The sequence below is a fragment of the Cervus canadensis genome, chromosome 7 (assembly GCF_019320065.1).
Source record: "Cervus canadensis isolate Bull #8, Minnesota chromosome 7, ASM1932006v1, whole genome shotgun sequence".
NCBI classification, from domain to species: domain Eukaryota; kingdom Metazoa; phylum Chordata; class Mammalia; order Artiodactyla; family Cervidae; genus Cervus; species Cervus canadensis.
Genome location: NC_057392.1, coordinates 82,523,669 through 82,547,993, shown reverse-complemented (window position 1 = coordinate 82,547,993; position 24,325 = coordinate 82,523,669).

The window sequence follows — 24,325 nt, the reverse complement described above, 5'->3', positions numbered from 1 at the left end:
ACATTAAACAGCTTAAGGTGAAGACAGTGAGAGACGATCCTGGATTTTTTGAAGACTTGTTAAAAGACGCTCCATCTACAAGCTGGAGATCCAGGGGAGCTGGTCATGTGTCTCCAGTTCAAGCGCTGGAGAAGACGGAATGTTCTAGCTGAAGACAGGCAGAGGGAGCGGAGTCTCCCTCACCCCACCCCTTCATTCTACACAGGAGTCCGATGGACTGGGTGAGGTCCACCCACTCCGGGGAGGGCAATCTGCTTGACTCAGTCTGCAGACTCGGAATGCTAATCTCATCCAGAAACACCCTCACAGACAGATCCAGGAATAATGTTTAACCAAAAGCCTGGGCCCACCATGGCCCAGTTAAGTTGACACATAAAATTATTCCATCACACTGTGATATCTTTTTAAGGTTAAAAAAAAAAAAAGTAAGTTATAGAAAGTATACAAGGTAAGCTTTCATTTGGGTAAAATATACACACAGGTTCACACAGATACACCCTACAGGTGGGTGCACTAGCTCTTGTTAGCTGTGAGCCCATACCACGGGGCGGAGGTGAGGGGCTGTCATGACGTAGGAGTAAATTGTGTGCATTCACATGCACATTTTTTCTGTTTTTTGGCTGCACCATGTAGCATGCAGGATATTCCCCAACCAAGGTCCAAACCCATGTCCCCTGCATTGGGAGCGTGGAGTCTTAACCACCAGACCACCAGGTAAATCCCATACATGTATTTTTAAAATACAAAATTTACGAGATGGATAGTGTCATCTTGATCAGCCAGGTAGGGTGGTATAAAATGGGGTTTGTGTGGAAGTGAATGGGAAATTTCCATGAGGATACACAGGAAGTGGTCAACCGTGCCTTTCTCCTGATGGCAGAAAGCTAGAGACTGGGAAGCAGTGTGAAGAGATTTTACTTTTTATTTTATATACTTCTGTTTTGTTTAAACATTTCAGCCCATGAACGCATTCCCTTTTAAATGACAACTTCTTTAAAATGTGTGTGTGTCTGTGTGTCTGTGTAGTTTTGCTGGCCACTAGTGCAATAGGCTCCTCTTGTGTGATGGCTGGAGGCACACCTGCTGACAACTTGAACTCAGGCTACCCTGAACTGGCCGGCTTTGTGGTCAGCTTTGGGTGGACCTATTTAAACTAGAGTACTCCAGAAAAGTGCCAGCAGAAACACTTCACACCCATTAGGATGCATACATGCTAAATCGATTCAGCTGTCTACAACTCTGAGCAGCCCTTTGGACTGTAGCCCACCAGGCTCCTTTGTCCATGGGGTTCTCCAGGCACAGATACTGGAATGGGTTGTGATGCCCTCTTCCAGGGGATCTTCCCAACCCACCCGTTAGGATGGCTACTATCAAAAAGATAGAAAATAGATGCTGGTGAGGATGTGGAGAAACTAGAACACTTGTTCACTGTTGGTAGGACTGTAAAATGGTGCAGCCGCTGTGGAAAACAGTATGGAGGTTCCTCAAAAAATTAAAAATAAAATTACTGTATGATCCAGCAATGCCACTTCTGAGTACACACCCAAAAGAATTGAAATCAGGGTCTTGAAGAGACATTTACACATGTGTTCACAGCAGCATTATTTATCATAGCTAAAAAGTGGAAGCAACCCAAGTCTCCATCAATGGATCTATTTCCAAATATAGTCACATTCTGAAATACTGGGAGTTAGACTTCAGCATATGAATTTGGGGACACGATTCAACTCAAAAACACCTGCTTTACTGCTAAATCCAACATACACTTTCCCACCCTTATTTTGCTTAATTCTTCAGCATCACTGGACAAAGATATCTACCGCCATCTACAACTCTCTCCTCCCTTGCTTCCCTGACCCCACACCCATGGTTTTTCTCCCATCTCTCTGGCTGCCTCCTTTCAATCTGTGCCATAGACTCTTCTTCCTTTGTCTTGCCTTTAAATGCTGGGGCTCCTCAAGGTTTTGATTTTGTTTTCTCCTCTCTGACACACTCTTCACCACTTCCACAGCTTTCACTGCTTTTCTGAGCTGATGCCATCCAAACCCCTGTCTTCAGCCCAGCTCCTCTGCAGAGCTCTAGACCCGAATACAGTGTCCATCCGAGGGACATTTACCTGTGCTGGATTTCCTACAGGTAACTTGAATTCATCAGGTTAAAACGGAGCCATCATCTTCCCACCAAACCTGATCTTTCTGTGAGCCCCAGGTCAGGGAAGGGCACCTTCATTCACCCCCTTGCTCATTCTAGAAGCCTGCAGCTTCATCTTGACGTCTCCTCGGTCACCCACCGTATCTTTTTCCCTCCCACATATAAATTCCATCTCCTAAAAGGCTCAAATTCTGCTGCTTCTCTTCATCACCACTGCCATTCTGCTGGCTCAAATCACCATCCATAGGGTAGAGAGGGAGGTGGGAGGGGGGATCGGGATGGGGAATACATGTAAATCCATGGCTGATTCGTGTCAATGTATGACAAAAACCACTACAATATTGTAAAGTAATTAGCCTCCAACTAATAAAAATAAATGGAAAAAAAAATCTCCATCCATCTGATGTTTCTAAAATGCAAATATGACTATGCCTCCCCACACCCGACTAAAAGATATTTCAGTAACTTCCCGTTTCTCTCAGAATAAAGCCCGAACCGCCTAACTTGATGTCTCTGTGATCTTACCCCTGCTTGCTGCACCCTCCTTCATCTGCAGCTTCTTTGTATTTGTCTAATTTTTAAAAAACTTCTACTTGGCTGAGCTGGCATGCAGGCTCTTAGTTGCAGCATGTGGGATCTAGTTCCCTGACCAGAGAATGAACCCAGGCCTGCTGCACTGGGAGCGTGCAGTCTTAACCGCTGGCCCACTAGGGAAGTCCCCAACTGCAGCTTCTTGTGCCCCGTCATATTCTCTGTTCCAGGTTTACCCAAATACATCCCAGCATCTCTCATCTATGGGCTGTTTTCCTGCTGGGAACTCTCCTTGCCCTCCTTGGCCTGGTTTTAGCTCTGACTGATCATTCTCTGGCTGTCTGGGCCATATGTCCCTTTATGTAGCTCTGTGAGACTCTACAACTTCCAGCTCCTCCATGAGACTTCAAGTCCCTTGAAAGCAGAAATGTGTCTGTCTCGTTTACCACTGACACATAGTAGGTGCTCTCAGTCTGCACAACAGTATCCTCATACGGAGCATGACTGGAACAGGGCTTCTGAGGACTTTCTTCCCACGACTTCTAAGGTGACTTCCCACGCTTTCTGCCGACACAGATTTTCCTCCACCACAAGCCACGCCAGAGATCCTGTGCGGTTCATGGACCATGGCAGCTGGAACCCTGCCCTCCTAGAGCTGGCCTCACAAAGGAGATTATTTGAAAAGAGCCAGAAGAGAGGACTTTTTCCCTGCACTTGGGACATGGAACCACTAGATTAATCAGCATACATGAGCTCCCAGGTCATCCTGAAACAAAATAGAGTCTATGCAAGCTCATGGGATGGATAAGTGGATTTGAACAGAATACCAAATAGAACTCTCTGACACTCTCTCTTGTGGCAGGATACACTCACGGCCATCAGATACTAGGTTTTTAAATTTTTCATTCATTTAAAAATCTTCATGGAGGGACTTCGCTATGCCAGGCTCTCTTCTGGACATACACGGTTAGAACTGAGCACTCCAACACATGCGTACATGGAACCAGATTCCTAGAAGTGACCACACCAGAGAGTTCAAGAGCCTTTTTAAGATTATACTGCCTGTTGTAGTTGTCTTATTTCCCAAAGTCAGGGATTTTAAATGTCAACAGCATGCCTTTTGCTAAAAAGAAATATTTACAAAACTTAAGAGTAATGCTCCTCCAGATATTTTTCCAGGAGTAAATAAAGGCAAAGTAACTGGAATTAAAGAAATAATGACACTATACCTGGAAGTCTCAACAAGTGGAATGTGAGACCAAGAATTCTCCTTCACTGGGATATTCCTCCTAGAATGAGGAAGCGGCTGTTCTGATGTGAACTGGTGTGTCTGGCATTGGACCTGGTTTATTCCTGAGGACACGAGTGGAGATACAGAATTCCAGAATTAGAAAACATCAAAAGAAGGGGCCTAGACTAGTGAAAGTTCTCTTCGCTACTCCTGGATGATGATTTGATCCTTGTTCCAGTGGGAAGAAATGGGGGGAAATCCAGATGGGGGGGAAATCAATGGACCTCTTAAGACAAGGAGTGAGCAGAACAGGCAGTCAGCTTGTAGTCTCCCCACTGCTGTCCTGGCAGGAAGGAAAGACTGGAGAGATTTCAGCACCAGAGAAACTGTTATTTCTCTGCCCGAGTGAAAACCTTAAGGTAAACACGAGGATGCTTGTGGGAAGCCAACCAAATTTGCACTGTGTTGACTTTTGTCTTCCTTTCTTTCCATCCTCAGTGTGAACAAATACCTGGGAAAGACTAGGGATCCTGCAGCCGGTGTCGGGAAAGTCCCGCCTCCCTGTGCCACGCCCTCCCTCAGTTTATGGGTTCAAGTCCCATTGCGACTTCTTCCTTTGCACCCACTGCTCAACTGTCTGAGGCCATAAGTTTCAATGTTCCTCTGTTCACATGCTGCCTCTCCAAACGGCTAGTATTATATTTGAAGGCAGGAGTGTCCCTTGCATGTTAGAGATGCCCACTCCATATATTGTCAGAACACACAATAGGCCATCAAACTGCTGAGTGAGTCAAAGAAGCCCTAGAGGCAACAGTGTTGTTCCTAACATTTGTTAAGTGTTTATGATGTATGAAAAATAGTGGGGTTTTCTTTCATTGTTTGTTCATTCACTCTTCCATTCATTCAAACGTGTGCTGAGTGCCTGTATGCCGGGTGACTAGTGAAGACACTCCCGGGTCTCCATGTGAACCAGAGACACAGATGCCAGAGCCTCGGGGAACAGAACCTCTGAGCAGACCCGCCGACCTGCGAGCGGCCCTGGCACCTTCCCTCTTTGTTATGATGCTGTTGGCTTAGAAAAAAAGAGATAAAACCAAGTTCAAATGAAGTTCATTGTGTGTGTGTGTTTGCTTACTTAAGAGTTTACACTTGGCAATCCTCAAGGGAGGACTTTGGCTGAACCCAGGGAATCAGTGGGGAAAGAATCACAAAGTTTGGGACTTGTTGACCAGAAAATTTCCTGTGGTCTGACAGACCACCGTTTCCCACACAGCCCTCTTCATCAGAGAGATGACGGTATCACTTTCAATGGGCTTTGCTGCTTCTTCTGGATTTTTCTTCCATTGTGCTTAAATCAGAGGCTTCTGTATTTATTTACTGATTTTTCAGATTCAGCTATAACCTCTTGACTTCCTGCTGTGAAAGATAAGACTGTGGCACTCTTGTTCTGCCCATTCTGCCGATGGAACTGTATTGTAATTTTTTTTTTAAACATTTATTTTTATTTATTTGACTGCATAGAGTCTTAGTTGTGGCATGTGGGATCTAGTTCCCTGACCAGGGATTGAACCCAGGCCCCCTATATCAGGAGGGCAGAGTCTTAGCCACTGGACCACCAGGGAGTTCCCTATTGTAATTTTTTATTAATTCAATAGTCAAGGTAAACACTGTGGTGATTATGGGAAATATTTTTTCCAGCTCAGGCAAACTGATAATGTTTCCTTTGTAATGCAACTTTTCTCCCTGGAGTTCAAAATTATCTTAAGATTTATAACTATTCCTAATGTTCTTTCAACTCTTTGCCAGAATTGTTAATCTCCACTTAATAGTCAAATGTGTCAGGTAATCCTTTGATTTTTTTTACTGGTTTATTTATTTATTTATTTTGGCTGTGTAGCACGTGAGATCTTAGTTCCCTGACCAGATATTGAACCCGTGCCCCTTGCGTTGGAAGCAGGGAGTCTTAGCCACTGGACCATCAAGAAAGTGCCTTGATTTTTTTCTTTTAACACAGCCCATCTGGAGCCTTCTGGCCTCCTGCTCTGATGTGTCATCCAACTCTCCTGGGTTGAATCCATTTCTTGAATCCTATGTCTTCTCTTTCCCTGGTTTATTCCCTCATTTTGGTGAAGTACATCCTCTAGTAGCTTCCCAATAAGGTCTGCTTAAATTTTAATAAATTTTTGAATATTTTCCCGTTTTTATAGGAACTGATAACTCATTTTATTCTGTAAGTAGCATTTTTTCATTGGTGCAAATCCCTCTGAAGATATTAGTTAAGATTTTCCTGAAAGTTTATGCTGTTCTTTGTGCTGCCTTAATTTCCTCTAAATTTCTATGTCTGATAGGATTCCCACCAATCATTGTGGACACGTCTTTTCTTTGAGTTCAGTGACCCTAAAGAGGAACATTCTAGCCTGCTGCCTCAGATGTACAAGCTGGGCCACCAGGACTCGCAGAGGCAGTGGAGAAAGAGTCGCTGGTGGTTCTCCCCATTCATTCAGCATCCTGAGCTGCCCTTAATCTCCTCCAGGGTGTTTTCTGTCGAAGTCGATGCCTGGCGGGTGGGGCAGAGAAGTGATCTAGGGGTCCCCCTGCTTTTAGTAAAGCCTCTTAACTCATCCCACCTCCTGAGAGGTCCCTGGTGCCCCCAGTCCTGTGCCTTTCAGGGGGCTGCCCTATGGGGCCAATCTGTTCGCTTCCTGCCTCCTCTCTGCAGCTCACGCCTGGCCTCTAAGTCACTCCTTACTCGCTACCTGCTTTCCAGTTTCCAAAATTTTGTTCACATCTCTCCATCCTTGTTGCCTCTTTCTTTTTAGCTCTGTCCTTGAGGAGTCTGTTGCCTTGAACAAAATCTTTATATTGTAATGAGGTTTTGAGATGGGACGAAGGCAAAAGAGGGTGTTTAATACACCACGTTGACTTGGATGGTTGCTCCATCTTTCAATGGGGAAAAAGTGCTTAAAATATTCTTTGAAAATCCCACCAAGTTTGAGAATGTTGTTAAATCATCACATCTGTAGGTCCAATGCACAACCCTTATTGAGCTGTCTGCCATGTAGAAGGTGAGGAGTTCCTGCCGGTTGACTATGTGAATGAATAAATGAATCAGGTGTCCACTGGTAGTACTACGGACTCCTTTGGAAGTTAAAGGACTCTGGAAACCCAGAAGGGAGGAGAGCACAGTAGGTTCAAGTGACTTCAGGAATACTGGTTCCACCTGGGAAGCTTCTAGAGTGACAGGTCTCTGAAGACTGTTCCAGAACTAACTGAATCCTGTTCTTAGAAACTTTGTCCTGGGGAACCTGCCTTTCAGTGAAGCAACTGCCCACCTCCAGCCTTCTTGTTACAAGAGAAAAAGAAACCTCTGCTGTCTAAGGCACTGCAAAGCATATTCTTTTTCGCTGTTTGCAACTGAAAGCATTCCTAACAGATACATGGGGATTGTGAGTCCTGAAACGTGAAAGTGGAAAGGGTGTCCGATCAGGTGAGTGTGGAAAGAGTTCAGCAAACATCTCCAGGGATATGTAGCTCCAAAAGCCTCGCAGGAGGAAGGGTGATGATGGGGAGTCCTCTCAGGTGTTCCCCAGGTTCCCAGTGCTGACCTGCTCCTCCTTGCTTCTCCCCTCACCCCACCCAGCAGACCTACTCTGGTCTCCCTGGGAGGCACTGGGCTGCGGTTGTCTGGCCAGTCCTCGAGTCTCTCTTCTTGTTTTATGTTTCTGCATGTGCTTCATGCCCTAAGCCTAAAGCTGTTTTGGAGTCACCAATATCAACACTGACTATTTTTGGCTCTTTTCAGTCACTTTCTATCAACTTTATTCTTCCACGAGATCACTTGGTCACTGTACAAGGAAGCAGGGAAAGAAAAATCCACAGAGTAATATCTCAAGGTAACATCCTGCCATGTTTGTTGATAACAACCTACCCATTGTTGCATTCACCTCTCCAGCCCTACCCTCAGCAAGAGAGGCTGGAGTTACTTCCTGAACCGCTGGAGGCAGATTCTGTGGGAGCCTGCAGAGATGGCAGGGATACAGGGAGTTCTGGGAAGAGGTCAGTGGCTGGAAACCCAGGGAATTCTCCCAGAACTAAAGAAGAATGAAGGGGGTCCTTTTTCCTGGAGGAAGAGGAAGTGGGTGAACTCCAGGGTCAAAGCCCTATGTCAGGGAGGCAATGAGACAGGTGACACTTCAAAAGAATGATACACATTCTTTGATGATTAAATGTAGCAGAGGAATATTCCATTCCTAGAGAAAGGAATTCTACTGCAGAGATTACTACCTCTGACCTGAGATTCTGCCCTAAGTAGACACTGTATGTTATGGTGGCAGGCACCAGGTGACTTTGCAGATCTAGCAGAGAGTTAAATGATCTTCATGAAACAAACGGTCTCAGGGCAGAAATTAGTGATGACGTGGGGAACTAAATGATGAGCTCCTTGCTGGGGAGGAAACCAGCATTTTAAAATTCTCTCCATGTTTACAATCCTTTGGACCATATTCCTGGAGCACTTCACTGCTCTAAGTGTCTGAGAAGGACTCCTGAGGGACCAGGTACCAAGATGCAGCTGCAGATTATGTTTAGCCTTTGACAAGATTAGGAGCTAGAGGATCCCAAGGCAGGCCAGAGTCCTGGTGATCTGCTGACACTGGTTAGAATTCATTTAGAAAAGCACAGATGGAATGCAACAGTCTCACTTGATGATGTAATAAACACATAGTGTTTTACTTGAAGTGCCTGGAGATATTTTCGAGAGGGCTCACTAAGCAAGTGGCAAGGATGGGGCTCACTCTCCAGAGGTTGCCCCTTCCTGACTGTCCCTACGGCAACTTCAAGGCCAGTCGGTGCTCAGGAGAAGTCGGGTGCTTTGCAATAATGAGTTCACAATTAGAAGTGACATGTTTTTCAGATCAGTTTTCAAATTGATTAGTGACTTTTCTCAGTGGATTTCAGAGCTGTAAATTTTTTACCTTTTATACTTTGAAGCTAAGGCTAAGTTACTGTGTGTGTAAGCATTTGAGACTGTGCTGTTTTTCTGTTGGACTGACCCTCTGGTCATTATAAAGTGTCCTGTTTTCTGTTGGGTGGTGCTTCCTGCCTCACAATTTACTGTCTGGTATTAGGACAGCTCCCCCAGCTCCGTGTGGTGGACATCTGCATGATGACTCATCCTCTCAATTTCAACCTTTCTGTGTTCCTATATTTAAAGTCTGTTTTTCAAAATCCACTATTATGGTTGTAGCTTTTTACTTGGATTAGTCAGCCTGATTGATACAGTTTATATTTATATTAGTTCTTGATATAGTTGGGTTTTCAGTGACTATCTTGCTGTTTTCTAATTAATCCACCTGCTTTATGTTCCATCTAAAATTTTTCCCTTCCTTCTTTTGAATGACTAACACATTTTTTGTCATTTCATTTTACCTCTTTATTGCCTTGTCACAGATTTCTTTCTTTAGTGTTTTTATGTCTTGAGTATGGGCTTCTCGTGTGGCTCAGATGGTAAAGAATCTGCCTGCAATGCAGGAGACCCAAGTTCAATCCCTGGATTGGGAAGATCCCCTGGAGAAGGGAATGGCAGCCCACTCCAGTATTCTTGCCTGGGAAATCCATGGACAGAGGAGCCTGGCGGGCTACAGTCCGTGGGGTCGCAGAGAGTCGGACACGACTGAGCGACCAGCACTACCGCTACTACTGTGTCCTCAGTGCTGATCTCTGGCTACAATGTAAGGCATTACCTTCCATTCCAGGCTCCAGAGGGGGAAGAGGAAAAGTAGCAAACTTTCTGAATGCTAAGAGGTGGGCAATATGTGGTTTAAGCTTAGAAATAAATGGCTGGATGGATAAATAAAAATGGAAGGCTGAACTAGGTCATTCTTTGAAGGAATTCATGGGATACATGGTTTTACAACAGAAGAGACCACATTTGCAACGTAGAAAAACACCTTCAGTCAACTCTTTTATATTTGCTTTCTGGTTTTGATCCAATGAAAGTGAAGGTTGCTCAGTCATGTCCAACTTTTGCGATCCCATGGACTATAGAGTTCACGGACATCTCCAGGCCAGAATACTAGAGTGGGTGGCCGTTCCCTTCTCCAGGGGATCTTCCCAACCCAGGGACTGAACCCAGGTCTCCCACAGTGCAGGTGGATTCTTTACTAGCTGAGCCACCAGAGAAGCCCAAGAATACTGGAGTGGGTAGCCTATCCCTTCTCCAGAGGACCTTTCCAATCCAGGAATCGAACCAGGGTTTCCTGCATTTCAGGTGGATTCTTTTCCAGCTAAGCTACCAGGGAAGTCAATATCCAACTGCTATTGGAAATTCATACTTGATGACCCATGAGTATCTTAAATTCAGTGTATTCTCCTTCACTGCCCTGGCTCCCTTCTCTGTACTCTATCTCAGCAATAGTGCCACCTCCTACCAGGCTGCCAAGCCTAGAACCTGGGCATCCAGTAAACCATCCAGAAACCCCTTGACTTCCCTCTCTTTCTCATCTCTTTTTATCACCAACTCTGACTGCCTCTACATCCTAAAGGTCCCTCACATCCATTCACATCTCTCCACACTTTTTACCTGGGCTTTTCTATCGCTCAGCCACAGAACACCGCCTAATGACTCAATCTGCTACATGAATGCTCACAGAGGCAAACAGTTTAGGACAAACAACAACTACCCTTTTGCCATATCAATCAGCCTCTTTTCAGACAGTAAAGAGCCCACAAAGGGTTGAGGGGGAGGGGGAGACCTGATAGAGCAAGAAGTACTCCTAACAAACAGCATTACAAAGGATCTAAAGATTTCACTCCCAGTGAGTCCCGTACTAGCCGGTAAGTGCTTCTGGCCTCACATTAGGAAATAGAAACGCTCTCCTTGGAGGTCACAGCAACCTAGGTGAGTAAAACTCTGAAAGCCAGTTTTCAATTCCCAAGTGTACTGACGGAATTTTCAGGGGACTTGATGGATCAGAGTAATGCAAAAAAGCAAGACCTCCAGCCCCAGGGTTTTATGGCATCTATAAAACATGTTTTACAGTTTCTGCTCAATTTTATGCTGTTAAGCTAAACATTTGATATCATATGGCACTTTAAGCACATTGATTTATGGTAAGTCAGCAATTGCATCTGTAATAAAAAACCCAAAGTATGGGTTTTAAAAGTAATCTACTGTATTTATTATTGACATAAACGGTTACCTGCAGTCCATTTGAACATCATCTTAGATTTAACTCGTGTATTAAAGATATTATGTTTCCCACTCAGCAAGGTCATTGCCAAGGTGAAAACTATATATGGTTGGAAATGAAAAAGATCAAATGCGTAATGATAAATATTTTTCAAATAAATGATATATAGGATTTCATCTTTCTACATTCCTGATTAATAATCACATTCTGTTTATTTTTTACACTCACCTCTTTCCCCCAGCCCTCAAGTCCAGCAGCCACTAATCTTTTCTTCATCTCTATAGTTTTTTTTATTTCAAGAATGCTGTGTAAATGAAATCAGGCAGTTTTAAACTTTTGAGACTGGCTTTTTTCCCCAGTCAATATAATTCTCTTGAGGTCTGTTTAGTTATGTGGGTTGTCTTGTGCTTATTTTGGCAGCATGGATACAACTAGGGTGGCATAATTCAATTAATTTGAAAACTACTTCAATACAAACCAAAGTAAGAGTGTCTAAGTTCAAAGTAATTTCATAACAGGGAAATAATTTAGTCCATTTTTTTTTAAAAATTTAGTCCATTTTAATGAAGGAAAAATGTTAATTTCTAGACAGTGTTAGAGCAAGTTTGGATAAAAATGCATTTAGTTCATTTAAGAGTTGGCTGGCAGCATATTAAAAAAAAACAAAAAAAACAAAACAAAAAAAAACAAACCTGATATCCCTAAGGCTAATTTAAGAGATGTTTTAAACATCACATTGTATACCTGAAATAAATACAATTTCAATTTGTCAGTCATATCACAATGAAGCTGGGGAGAAAAATAAGGAAATTGGAGCACAAGGAGGTGAAGCGGACTTTTCCAAGGTGACAGAGAAGTCTGCGGCAGTGTTAGCTGCTCAGTCGTGTCCGACTCTGCGACCCCGTGGACTGTAGCCCGTCAGGCTCCTCTGTCCTGGGGATCCTCCAGGCAAGTACACTGGAGTGGGTAGCCATTCCCTCCTCCAGGGGATCTTTCCAACCCGGGTCTCCTTCATTGCAGGCAGATTCTTTTACCATCTGGGCCACCAGGAAAACCCACATCAATGGTGGGATTAGGCTAGAAACAGCTTCATCTGTGAGCCAAGCAGGAGTGTCTGACAAGATCCAGTAGGCCCGGGAGTCACAGTTCTTTTGGAGGAAACGATGAATGAGCTGGCTTTCTCCTTGTCTCTGTTTATCCTGTGTCATCTTGCCCTGGTAGCCTCTTGTGTACGTTCTTCTTTCTCAAGAGAACTGGGCTGCCATAGCTTGCTTCATCTGGAGAGGGATTGGGGACTGTGCCCGGCCCCTTCTCTGGGAGGTGACTTGACTTTACACGGGACATTGCTGGTTAGATATCGGCCAGGATTACAACTGCTCGAAACCACTAGTGCACTATTCGGCATTATTTTACTCCTTTCCAGGTTAGTTGACTGGAATTGAGAAGAACTAAAATTAGCCAGGAGCATCAGTAGTAGTAATCCCTTATGTTTTCACAAGGCTTCCCCAGCTATTAAGGTATATTCCTCCGCATAGTATCAACTGGTTATTGCTTAAAACCACTAAATTTGGGGTAATTTATATAACCAGAAAAAAAATCGATAAAACTATTAATTCTGTCCAATAATAAAAAGACAATCCGATTAAAAATGAGCAAAGGATCTGAACAGATATTTCTCTAGAGAAGATTTACAAAGTCTAATCAGCACATGGGAAGATTTCCAATATCATCAGCCATCGGAAAACACAAAGCAAAGAAATGTGACTTCACACACACCCACTAGGATGGCTATCATAAACAAGACAAGACAATAACAAGTATTGGCAAGGATGTGGAGAATGAAATCCCTAGTGAGAACTGAAAACATACGTCCACAAGAACTTGTTTAAGAATATTCATAGCAGCTTCATTCATAATCACCAAGAAGTGGAAACAACTCCAGTGTCCATCAAGTGATGAAGAGATAAAAAAAAAAAAGTATATTCACACAATGGACTATTGTTTGACATTTACAAGGAATGAAATACTGATATATGCTACAACATAGATGAAACTTGCAAACATTTTATAAAATGAAAGGAGCTAATAATAATATACCACATGTGCAATTCCTTTTAAATGAAATGTTCCAAATAGGCAAATCTACAGAGAAAAATCTTGGGAAAGATTGAAGGCAAAAGGAGAAGGGGGTGACAGAGGATAAGATTGTCAGATAGCATCACTGACTCAATGGACATGAATCTCAGCAAACTCTGGGAGATAATGAAGGACAGGGAAGCCTGGCATGCAACAGTCCATGGGGTCTCAAAGAGTCGGACATGACTAAGTGACTGAACAATAACAAGAGGCTGAAAACCTATTAGTGGTTTCTAAGGCTGGGTGGATGGGGGACACGAAGGGGAAATGAAGAGTGAAGGGTGATGGGTATAGGGTTTCCTTCTGGAGTGTGGAAACGTGCTAAAATTAGATGGTGGTGATAGTCGCACAACTCTATGAATATACTGGGGTGGCCAAAAAGTCTGGGCTTTTCTGAAAAGCCCTGATGTTACAGAAAAATCTGAACTTTTTGGCCAACCCAATACTGAAATGCATTGAATTTTACATATTAAATGGTTGAATTGATGGTATATGAGTGGTATCTCAATAAAGAAATTACAAATGAAAGCCACAGACTGGGGAACATTATTTACAAAATATAATTTGATTAAAAAATAACAACTCAAATATATATTACAACTAAATACTGGGAACACAAACACCTCTATTAAAAAAAAATAGGGCAAAGATCTGAACAGACAGTTCACCAAAGAAGATACATGAATGCTAAATAAACATAAAAAGTTGTTCAATGAACATCATTAGTCATCAGGGAAATGTAAAGTGAAACTAGCCAGAGCTATTTCTACATATCCATTAGAATGGCTAAAATCAAAGAAAGAAAATCTGACAATATATAGTGTCCATGAGCATGTGGTAATACTGGATTTTTCATATATTTCTGTGGGGATGTAAAAAGGCACAGCCAGTTTGCATAGTAGTTTGGCAGTTTCTTAAAAACTTAAGTATATACTTACCATTCCACTGACCAAGCCTACACATAGGTGTTCACTCGAGAGAAATAAACAATTTATGCTTTTACGAAGATGTATGCATGATTGTCCTTAGCAATTTTATTCACAGTAGCTCAAACTGGAAGGAACTCAACAAAGGTTTCATCAACAAGCAACTGCACAGACAAACCATTCTAAATCCCTTCAATGCAAGAAAAGGAATAAACTACCAGTGCGTACAACATGGATGCAGTGCAGATGGTTTATGTTATGTGAAAGAAGAGAGACCATGATGACTATACATTCTCTGATTCCACTTATATAAAAATCTAGAGAAGGCAAACTCTAATGGAAGGAATCAGATCAGGGGATGTCTGGGGATAAGTGTAGAGGAAAGGATGAACTGTAATGGACCAAGAAGGAATTTTTTGGGGTGATGTCTATTTTATGTTTTGATTTGGGTGGTGGTTACATAATATATACATTTCTCATGAGTTCCTGACTTGTACAATGACAAAGTACACATTTTACTGAATATAAATCATACCTCTATAAAAGTGATTAAATTTTTTAGACAAAAATCAAAGAAACGTGTGGTTTATGCAATTAGGTAATTACTACAGGCTGAAAAGCTTGTTTTCCCCCTCAAATTCAAGGTTAAAACCTAATCCCTGATGTGAAGGTGGCACCTCTGGGAGGTAGAATTAGTGCTCTTAGAAGTCAGAGAGCTCCCTCACCCCATCTGCCACATATGATGCAGGAAGGAAAAAAAACAGAAAGTAGGCTGTCACCAGATACAACCCCAGCTGGCGCCCAGATCCTGGACTGGTCAGCCTCCAGAACTGCGAGAAATACATTTCTGTCATTTATAAGCTACTCGGGCTATGGCGCTCTGTTTTAGCAGTCTGAATGGACTAAACAGGAATAACAAGGGATTATTGTTGATAACAAACTGAAATCCACCATGTGAGTCAGTCCTCATATGAGGCGTGTACAGATAAAGAAGTTGGGGTTCCTAGTTCCCAGAACAGGGATCGAGCCACTCCACCATGTGCTCAGTTCTTTTTAGCTTGTATAATATCACCGACATGAATCCAAAGCACTGTGAAAATGAGAGAAACATGAAGGAGTTTTAAAACCAAATATGTTGACTTTGTGACACAGTTCCTGGGTGGCGCCCTCAGAGGAGGGGCATGTTCCAGGATTAGATCGGGTTAAGTGTACCCTGAGGCAGGGATCCTGGGGGTGGAGAAAAGCATTAACATGAGGGCCTGAGACTGCTATCCTGGGGCCCTTGGCTGGCATCTGAGAACCTGGATTTGGAGAAGGATCCTAAAACTCTTATAAGAATGGCTCACTGTGCCTAAATTACAAATAATATGGGTTGTGCTTTCCTTCTGCAATTAGGCCACAGGCCAGGGAGAGAGTATCTCTGTGACCACCTCTCAGGAAAGACACTGGTGAGACTTTCCTGGTGGTTCAGAGGCTAAGACTCTGCACTCCCAACACAGGGAGCCCAGGTTTGATCCCTGGCTAAGAAACTAGATCCCACATGCCACAACTAAGAATTAGAATGCCACAACGAAGATCAAAGATCCTGTGTGCTGCAATTAAGACCCAGTGCAGCCAAAAAAAAAAAAGGGAGAGAGAGACAGAGAGAGTCACTGAGCACTGAGTTTCTCAAGAGCTCCCCTGGAAAATGGCATTTTTTACACTCGTTAACCACTTGTTGCTGGGGGAAGGAACAATATCCCGTTTGACTCACTGGGAAAGAATTCTTAGGAGTGTGTTCCTGGTCCTCTGGACTTCATCCGACACGCCTCTTCCCTTTGCTGAGTTGGCTGTGTCCTCTAGCTATCATCAGCCATGACCAAAAGTACAACTATATGCTGAGTTGTGTGAGTCCTTCTACAGAATCATTGAACCTGGGGGTGATCCTGGAGGCCTCAACACAAGAGGTGATCCCAGGAGACACAAAGAAGGGCAGAGATGATGGCCTTAAAGGCATATACTGTCAAATAAGTTACCTAAGTGCACAAATAGGGCAAAATTCTTCTGGGGAACTTGGAACAAGTGTAGAACAAGCATGTATGTGGCAAGGGGGATGTGACATTTATCCACCAACTCCTGAGTTGGTATTAATTGTCTGCAACTTCCAGCCTACCCTGTGCATGGGCCCAGTGGGCACTGTGGGACGGGGTGGGGGGCTGTGCACAGCCAGCCCTGAAGGCAAGAGCTGCAGCTGGAAGCCGGGCTTGCACGTGCAGAAACGCCATGTGCCTGCAGAGGGTAAGGTGGGCCGCTTCTGCCACAGCCCCTGAAAGGCATTGAATGGAACATGAAATAGGACTATTGCCCAGCCTTTCCCAAGCTGCTCATCCCCTTCCCTAGGAACACAGGGAAGATGGATCACTTGTGGCTCATTCCCACCAGGGAGCCCCTGCCTCCCGGGAGAGGCTGCCCCCGGGGCACCATGTGCAGAGGTGTCTTATCTGTTGAAGACAGAGGTGTGGGCCTTCTTCCCTCTCTGCCCTCATGTCCTGGGCACAGGAAGCCGTGCTCTGGTTTACTGTTTCGTATTTCACCTCTTTACTCAGTCTGATGAATAGGTCAGCAAGAGGCCTCCCCACCCACAGAAGGGGCAGCTCCTCCATCAGGCCACACTGACTGCTTCTCTCTCTGTCTGGGTATTGTGTGCATCCACTGGGGCTGATCCACCCTGCTTGCTCTTGGTGGAGTTGCCACACTCCCCAGAACTCTCTGGCTTACTTAACAGTCTTCTCACTCTGTCTTTTTCTACTCAGGTGGCTAGAAATTCATCATCCATAACATGGGGATATTAAGGGTACCTACCTCAGAGAGCTGCTATGAGTTTTATGTCAGATATCACAAGTAAAGTGCTTCAAACAGTGCCTGGTACACGGCAAGCACGCAAGAGTTCACTATTATTATTAGGTATTTATAACCAGGGGCTTCCAGGTGGTAAAGAACCTGCCTGCCAATGCAGGAGACCTAAGAGATGCTGGTTCGATCCCTGGGTCAGGAAGATCCTCTGGAGGAGGGCATGGCAACCCACTCCAGTATTCTCGCCTGGAGAATCCCACAGACAGAGGAGCCTGGCAGGCTCTAATCCAGAGGGTTGCAAACAGTCAGAAACGATGGAAGCGACTAAGCATACACGTCTATTATAACTAATTGGCAGATGCGTATTTATTGGAAGAAATAAATTTATATTTATTTATAAATAAATCAATCCAGATTGCTTCAGCCTGCTGATTGCAATGCATCAGCAGACTAGCATGATGATGGATTCTTCAGGAACTCTCAGCCAATTTTCAATTTCAGCTTTCGCAAAACTGTCAGAAGTTCTAGGTAAAACACCATTCCTCTCAAACAGCAGTGAGTGATTTACATGCTCAGCTCCTAAAATCAAGGTTGCTAGGCAGACTGAGTGAAACTCCTGCTCAAGGAATGGAAGGTAATACAGTGGAAACTCTCCTAAGTTCACCGTCACCCTCTACTATCCACACAGTCTAATCTTTCCTTAAAAAAAAAAAAAGCCCAGTATTTACAGAACTGATTTGAAAACTCTTTCCATAACCATTTATGGGAAGAACAGAGAGGCCATGGCCAGAAAAGTTAGAATGCTCCAATGAGAAACAGAAGCCACAGGATCTCATGAGCAGAATGAGACAGACAGCCCCGTGGTCACATGTGATGAACAACGAATGCTTAGCAAGCACAGTGGAAGGAAGAGGGCGATTCTGAGAACTCCCTCATGAAGACTGCACTTCTGGTGACCTTGGAACAAGAGTCTAAGCAAGAACCCCAGATGGCCCGGCAACTGGAACAAAGGCCCAAACAGGGCAAAGCCAGCAGGTGACAACGTGTGGCAGGACGTCCCCCGTGCGGAGGGAGAGATTCAGAATGGGGGCGACCTGTTGGCCACAGCTGGCTAAGGTCTGTCATCCTGAGGGATCTAACTACGGATGCCGGAACTCAGGGTGCATCATCTGCTGTCGTTTTATTAATCGTGATTATGTTTGCTGAATACTGAACTTACACCAGAATGAAGAGTTGGGCTAACCCAATGAGCATTTGTGGTCTTTAAGACTCTCAGAACCTTTTGTGAGGTATCCTAATTTGTGTATGCTACCATTTTTCTGCTGGGATTCTCCTGATAAAATATCTATTTAAAAATAACAAGTACAGTTAATTAATTTTGATAACAAATATGCCTGATTGATGATGATTAACACAGCTCTAATCTCTGAAGTTAACTTTTTCTTTCTCTTGGATTTGAAAATTACCTGGTTTTCTGAAGTAAACAATGATGAATATTAATGATAATGAAGAATGATAATGAATATTAAAGAGCGACAATAATTAATATTAAAATGCCACAGGCTAAATAAGACTTTTCTTTTCCTTTAATGCAAAAAGTAAACACTTCAAGGATTTCCCAGTTCTTAAGATAAATCTTAAGTTCAGTTAGTCAGTTCAGTCTCTCAGTCATGTTGGACTCTTTTTGACCCCATGGACTGCAGCATGCCAGGCTTCCCTGTCCATCACCAGCTCCCAAAGTTTGTTTAAACTTGTCCATCGAGTTGGTAATGCCATCCAACCATCTTATCATCTGTTGTTCCCTTCTCCTCCTGCCTTCAATCTTTCCCAGCATCAGGGTCTTTTCCAATGAGTCAGTTCTTCACATCAGGTGGCCAAAGTATTGGAGCTTCAGCATCAGCATCAGTCCTTTCAATGAATATTCAGGACTGATTTCCTTTGGGATGGACTCGCTGGATCTCCTTGCAGTCCAAGGGACTCTCAACAGTCTTCTCTAACACCACAGTTCAAAAGCATCAATTCTTCAGTGCTCAACTTTCTTTATGGTCTAACACTCACAACCATACATGAACACTGGAAAAACCATAGCTTTGACTAGACGGACCTTTGTTGGCAAAGTAATGCCTCTGCTTTTTAATATGCTGTCTAGGTTGGTCATAGCTTTTCTTCCAAGGAGCAAGTGTCTTTTATTTTCATGGCTGCAGTCACCATCTGCAGTGATTTTGGAGCCCAAGAAAATAAAATCTGTCACTGTTTCCATTGTTTCCCCATCTATTTGCCACGAAGTGATGGGACTGGATGACATGATCTTAGTTTTTTGAATGTTGAGTTTTAAGCCAGCTTTTTCACTCTCCTCTTTCACCTTTATCAAGAGGCTCTTCAGTTCCTCTTCGCTTTCTGCCATAAAGGTGGTGTCATCTGTGTATCTGAGGTTATTGATACTTCCCCTGGAAATCTTGATTCCAGCTTGTGCTTTATCCAGTCTGGCATTTCGCATGATGTACTCTGCATAGAAGTTAAATAAGCAGGGTGACAATATACTGCCTTGACATACTCCTTTCCCAAATTGGAACCAGTCTGTTGTTCCATGTCCAATTCTAAGTGGTGATTCTTGACCTGCATACAGGTTTCTCAGGAGGCAGGTAAGGTGGTCTGGTATTCCCATCTCTTGAAGAATTTTCCACAGTTTGTTGCAATCCACACAGTCAAAGGCTTTAGCATAATCAATGAAGCAGAAGTAGATGTTTTTCTGGAATTCTCTTGCTTTTTATATGATCCAGTGGATGTTGGCAATTTGATCTCTGGTTCCTCTGCCTTTTCTAAATACAGCTTGAACATCTGGAATTTCTCGGTTCACGAACTGTTAAAGCCTAGGTTGGAGAATTTTGAGCATTACTTTGCTAGAATGTGATATGAGTGCAACTGTACGGTAGTTTGAACATTCTTTGGCATTGCCTTTCTTTGAGATTGGAATGAAAACTGATCTTGCCAATTAAAAAATGCATAAATGCTTTAGGAATTAATTTAAAGATGGATTTTATCAAGGTAGTGTTAGGAGAGAGACTGTAAGAGTTAAGAGATTTTCATTTGATGTTTGGAGACTGTCCATGGCCCTGGGCTGGAGAGGGGTCTGTAAAAGTCCAGGTAAACACCCTCCTTCTAGTTATCTGATCCCACACAGGACATTTCACCAAGGACAAAAATGCCAAACTGTTAATGTTTACATACACCAAAAAGCCATATGATCAAGGTTTAGTTCTCACTGCTCATTAATTTTATTCTTAATTTGGCTGATTTTAGGTATCAGCTCACACCTATCATACAGTTTAAATCAGAACATACTGATTTTAGCCCTTCAAAAACTTCCCTCCCAATAAGCACATTAGTCTTAGGCTTTTCAAAAATGACTTGTACCTTGGAAACTCTTGCATAGTTTATCTAATGAACACATGGGGTGGATTTTTAAAGAGAGCTACTGTCGTAAAATATATGAACTGAGAGGATTGTACCGGAATCTATTCCTTAAAGTAGTACAAGGGTGACATCCACTGGCCAAATAGCTTTAGTGACAAGTGACAAAGAGAACACGCCAAAACAGATGCTCTACATAGTTGAAAGTTGTTCAGTTGCTAAGTCACGTCGACTCTTCTGCGAGACCATGGACTGTAGCCTGTGAGGCTGTCACGGCTAACGCCATGGCAGGCAGCCTAGATTAGGAGTAGGCCTGGTTTCCCGGGGTAACATAATTATCAGGCCTCCTGGAGCCAGTCAATCAACATATGCCTAGCCAGAAAAAAGGGAACCTATCAGGGGAAAGCTGAAAGCCCCACGTTGGGCCAACAAAAATTACCTTGCAACTGTGTAACCAATCAGCTTGCGCCAACTACCCACTGTGTAACCAATCCGATTGCGCCAACTACCTGCTGCTTATTTTGACCTAATAAATACCGGAGAGAACTGGGTCTCAGGGCCTTTCGTCCTCACACACCTGGTGAGGGCGGGAGGCCCTGGCTCTAGTCAGTAATAAATTCCCCTATTGCGAGTTGCATTGTTTCGAGGAGTCTTCTTTCCCGACCAGGGACTCGGACCACGGGCAGAACATAGCCCTCCAGTCTCCTCTGTACTTGGGATTTTCCAGGCTAGAATACTGGAGTGGGTTGCCATTGCCTTCTCCAGAAGATCTTCCCCACCCAGGGATTGAACCCACATCTCCTGCATTGGCAGGCAGTTTCTTTACTACTGTATAGGTGAATACATCTATCCAAAAGCAAATGTATTCAAATTTAAAAAATTATATCCACTATTGTATACACTTCTTAACATTATTTTTACAAATCTATGCTGCATATGCCAATCCACACTGGCAAAAATTCAAAAGTTTAACAATATACTCTCTTGGTCAGGCTGTGGGAAAACAGGTATTTTCATGACACAAAATGTCACAAACCCTTTAAAGGGAAATTGGGCAACATCCAACAGAACCACGCACGCATTTATCTGTTGACCCAGCAATCCCACTTTAGACTGAGACACTTCTGACAATATAAAATACATATGCATGAAATTATTTATTGTGACATGATTTATAATTGCAAAATATTGAATACTTAATAAATGCCCCAGTATAGAAGAGAGGCTGAATAAATGATGGTACATACATAGGACACAGTGCTATGCAGGTAAGAGAAAGAAAAGAAAGAGTAAGATCTATATGAACTGATGTGGAGAGTTTTTCAGGATAGATCATTAGGCAGAGAGAAACCACTCAATGACTGACACAGGTAACAATGCCGTTGCTTTTTTTTAAACCTAAGCCAGGAGATAATAAAAAATTTTATTGTACCATAAAGGTATGGTGAATCAGGCATGGTAGAGATGGATGAGAAAGGCATTTCAAGTCAGATATGATACCTGTGATACTCGTCTTTGTCTTTCATGGGACAGCCTCCTGATATACACACTGATACAATCAATCAGGGGCAGTCATTTCTACAGATAGTTACAGATGTACATATATCTACATGTATAGGTAGAGATATATACACACATACATATGTAGGTAGATAGATATTAGAAACATAATTAAAACATGTGGGTTTACATGTGTGAACTGAATCATACATTGATTCTGCAGTATTTACAGAAAAATCACGCTTGAACAGATGACAACAGGTGAACCAGAATCTAGTAAGATTGTTTACTTCAAGATTTTACACTGGTCTGTTTGCATGGGTGTGTGCTGACTTAAATTTCAAGACTAGAGTAGGGAAGAATTACTGCTTCCCAGGTTGTAAAAGCTGTCATTGCTTCTGTAGAGATATGCTCATACTTCTCTTTCTATCCATTGCTCTTCCAGCAAGCTGGTCACTGAAATTTAATTTAATTTGATCTAATCTAATTTTGTCTCATCCTTTTCTCTTTCCTCGTCTCACTTTGAATTTCAGAGGCAGTTTTATTGTATGGCTTTGCAATAGTACTCATTTTATAGTATTCTATTTCTTTCTTCTATTAAAATTGTAGTTTTCTTAACATTTTTCCTTAAAAATAGAAAAACAACAACCAACCACGTGTACTGCAGGAACTGGGAACTGGAGTGCCTGGGCACTCACAGGAAACTCTGGATGGAGCAGAGGAGGGCTGGAGGGGGAAACCCTTTCCGTCTGAGATGTCTCTCCTTTGCCATCTACTGACAAAACTTAACCGGGGCCACTTGGCAAAGGAAACATATTTAAATGATCACAGAAGAGGGCAAAAGGATGAGCTGGAGGTCAGACAGTAAATCTATAACGGGCATAAGGAGTGTCCACACAGACATCCTATGGCTGTGCCTCTAACAGCTTAATTCTTTCTTAATATATTTACCCATCCTTTGTCTTTCTCTTTCACAACATGTAATTCATAAGTGTGTGAACATATTGCATTGTTTATATTCATATATACATACATAAATGTATATGTGCATATATATATATATATATATATATTTAACCAAGAGAGGGAGAGTTCCTTTATATTTTTCCAATTAGAAGATGTAATATTACTTATTCTTTCACCCATTATTAAGGAGGAAAAATACGATGGATTTATTTTTGCAATTAGACAGTAAAACAGACTTCCACAACTATAGTAGACAAACAGGCAGATAAGTATATAGGCATATGGATGGATGAATATAGGCACATAAAGAGAAAACCAGAAATGAGTTGAAAGAAGAACTCATACACAGGTAACACACAGTGAGAGGGAGACGCGTGTGCTTAGTTGCTCAGCTGTGTCCAACTCTTTGCAACCTTTTGAACTACAGTCCACTAGGTTACTCTGTCCATGGGATTTTTCAGGCAAGAATACTGGAGTGGGTTGCCATTTCCTTCTCCAGGGGATCTTCCCAACCCAGGGGTTGAATCTGCATCTCCTGTGTGTCCTGCATTGCAGGCAGATTCTAACTTTATTAAAAATTGAAGTCTGCAGGGCATAAATTCAATCACTGGTGTTAGAAATTTCGGGCAACTGTGGATGGCATCTCATAAGGCATTGTACGTATCTTTGTTCCCCATAAGCCAGCCTTTTCTCTTCTTCATCCTGACAAATTCACCAGTTGAGTATCTTTGGGGCAGGTCCCATCGCTTCAACTGATTTTCAAAACAGATAGTAACGTGTCAGTCTGGGGGTCTGTGTATGAATGGAAACACAAGTATTTACTCTTACATTTTACACTCATGTACTTACAACCCTAACAGTCATGCTGGGATCTAAGAGCCAGAGGCTCTGAGCTCTAAGGTGTAAGAACTTCCCCCTTCCCATTTTTCACTCTTCCCACTGGGGAGTGCTTCTGTACTGGGGCACTCAGATTTACTCTCTAAGGCAGCTTGTCCAAGGGGCTTGTTTTGGTGTTGTCTTGTTTGTTTTTATCTTTTCTTCCTCATTTCTAAAGTCTGTATTATGTATCTTTTTAGTTTTGTTTGGTCATATTGCCTTATATATTTTTATACTTTCATAGATTTTTGCATATCAAAAACAATTTTTAAAAAATTTTGGGGTTGTGCCAAAAGGCATGTGGGATCTTGATTTCCCAACCAAGGATTGAACCTGTGCCCCCTGCAGTGGAAGTTCAGAGTTTTAACCACCGGACTGTCACGGAAGTCCCAATTTTTGCATTTTTAATGAATTTTTTCATTCAGGGGAATAGTCATATATATAAATAATGTAATATCTTTCACAATCCCTTCAGACCCAGGTTCAATCCCTGGGTTGGGAAGATCTCCTAGAGAAAGGAAATGGCAACCCACTCCATTATTCTAGCCTGGAAAATCCCATGGATGGAGGAGCCT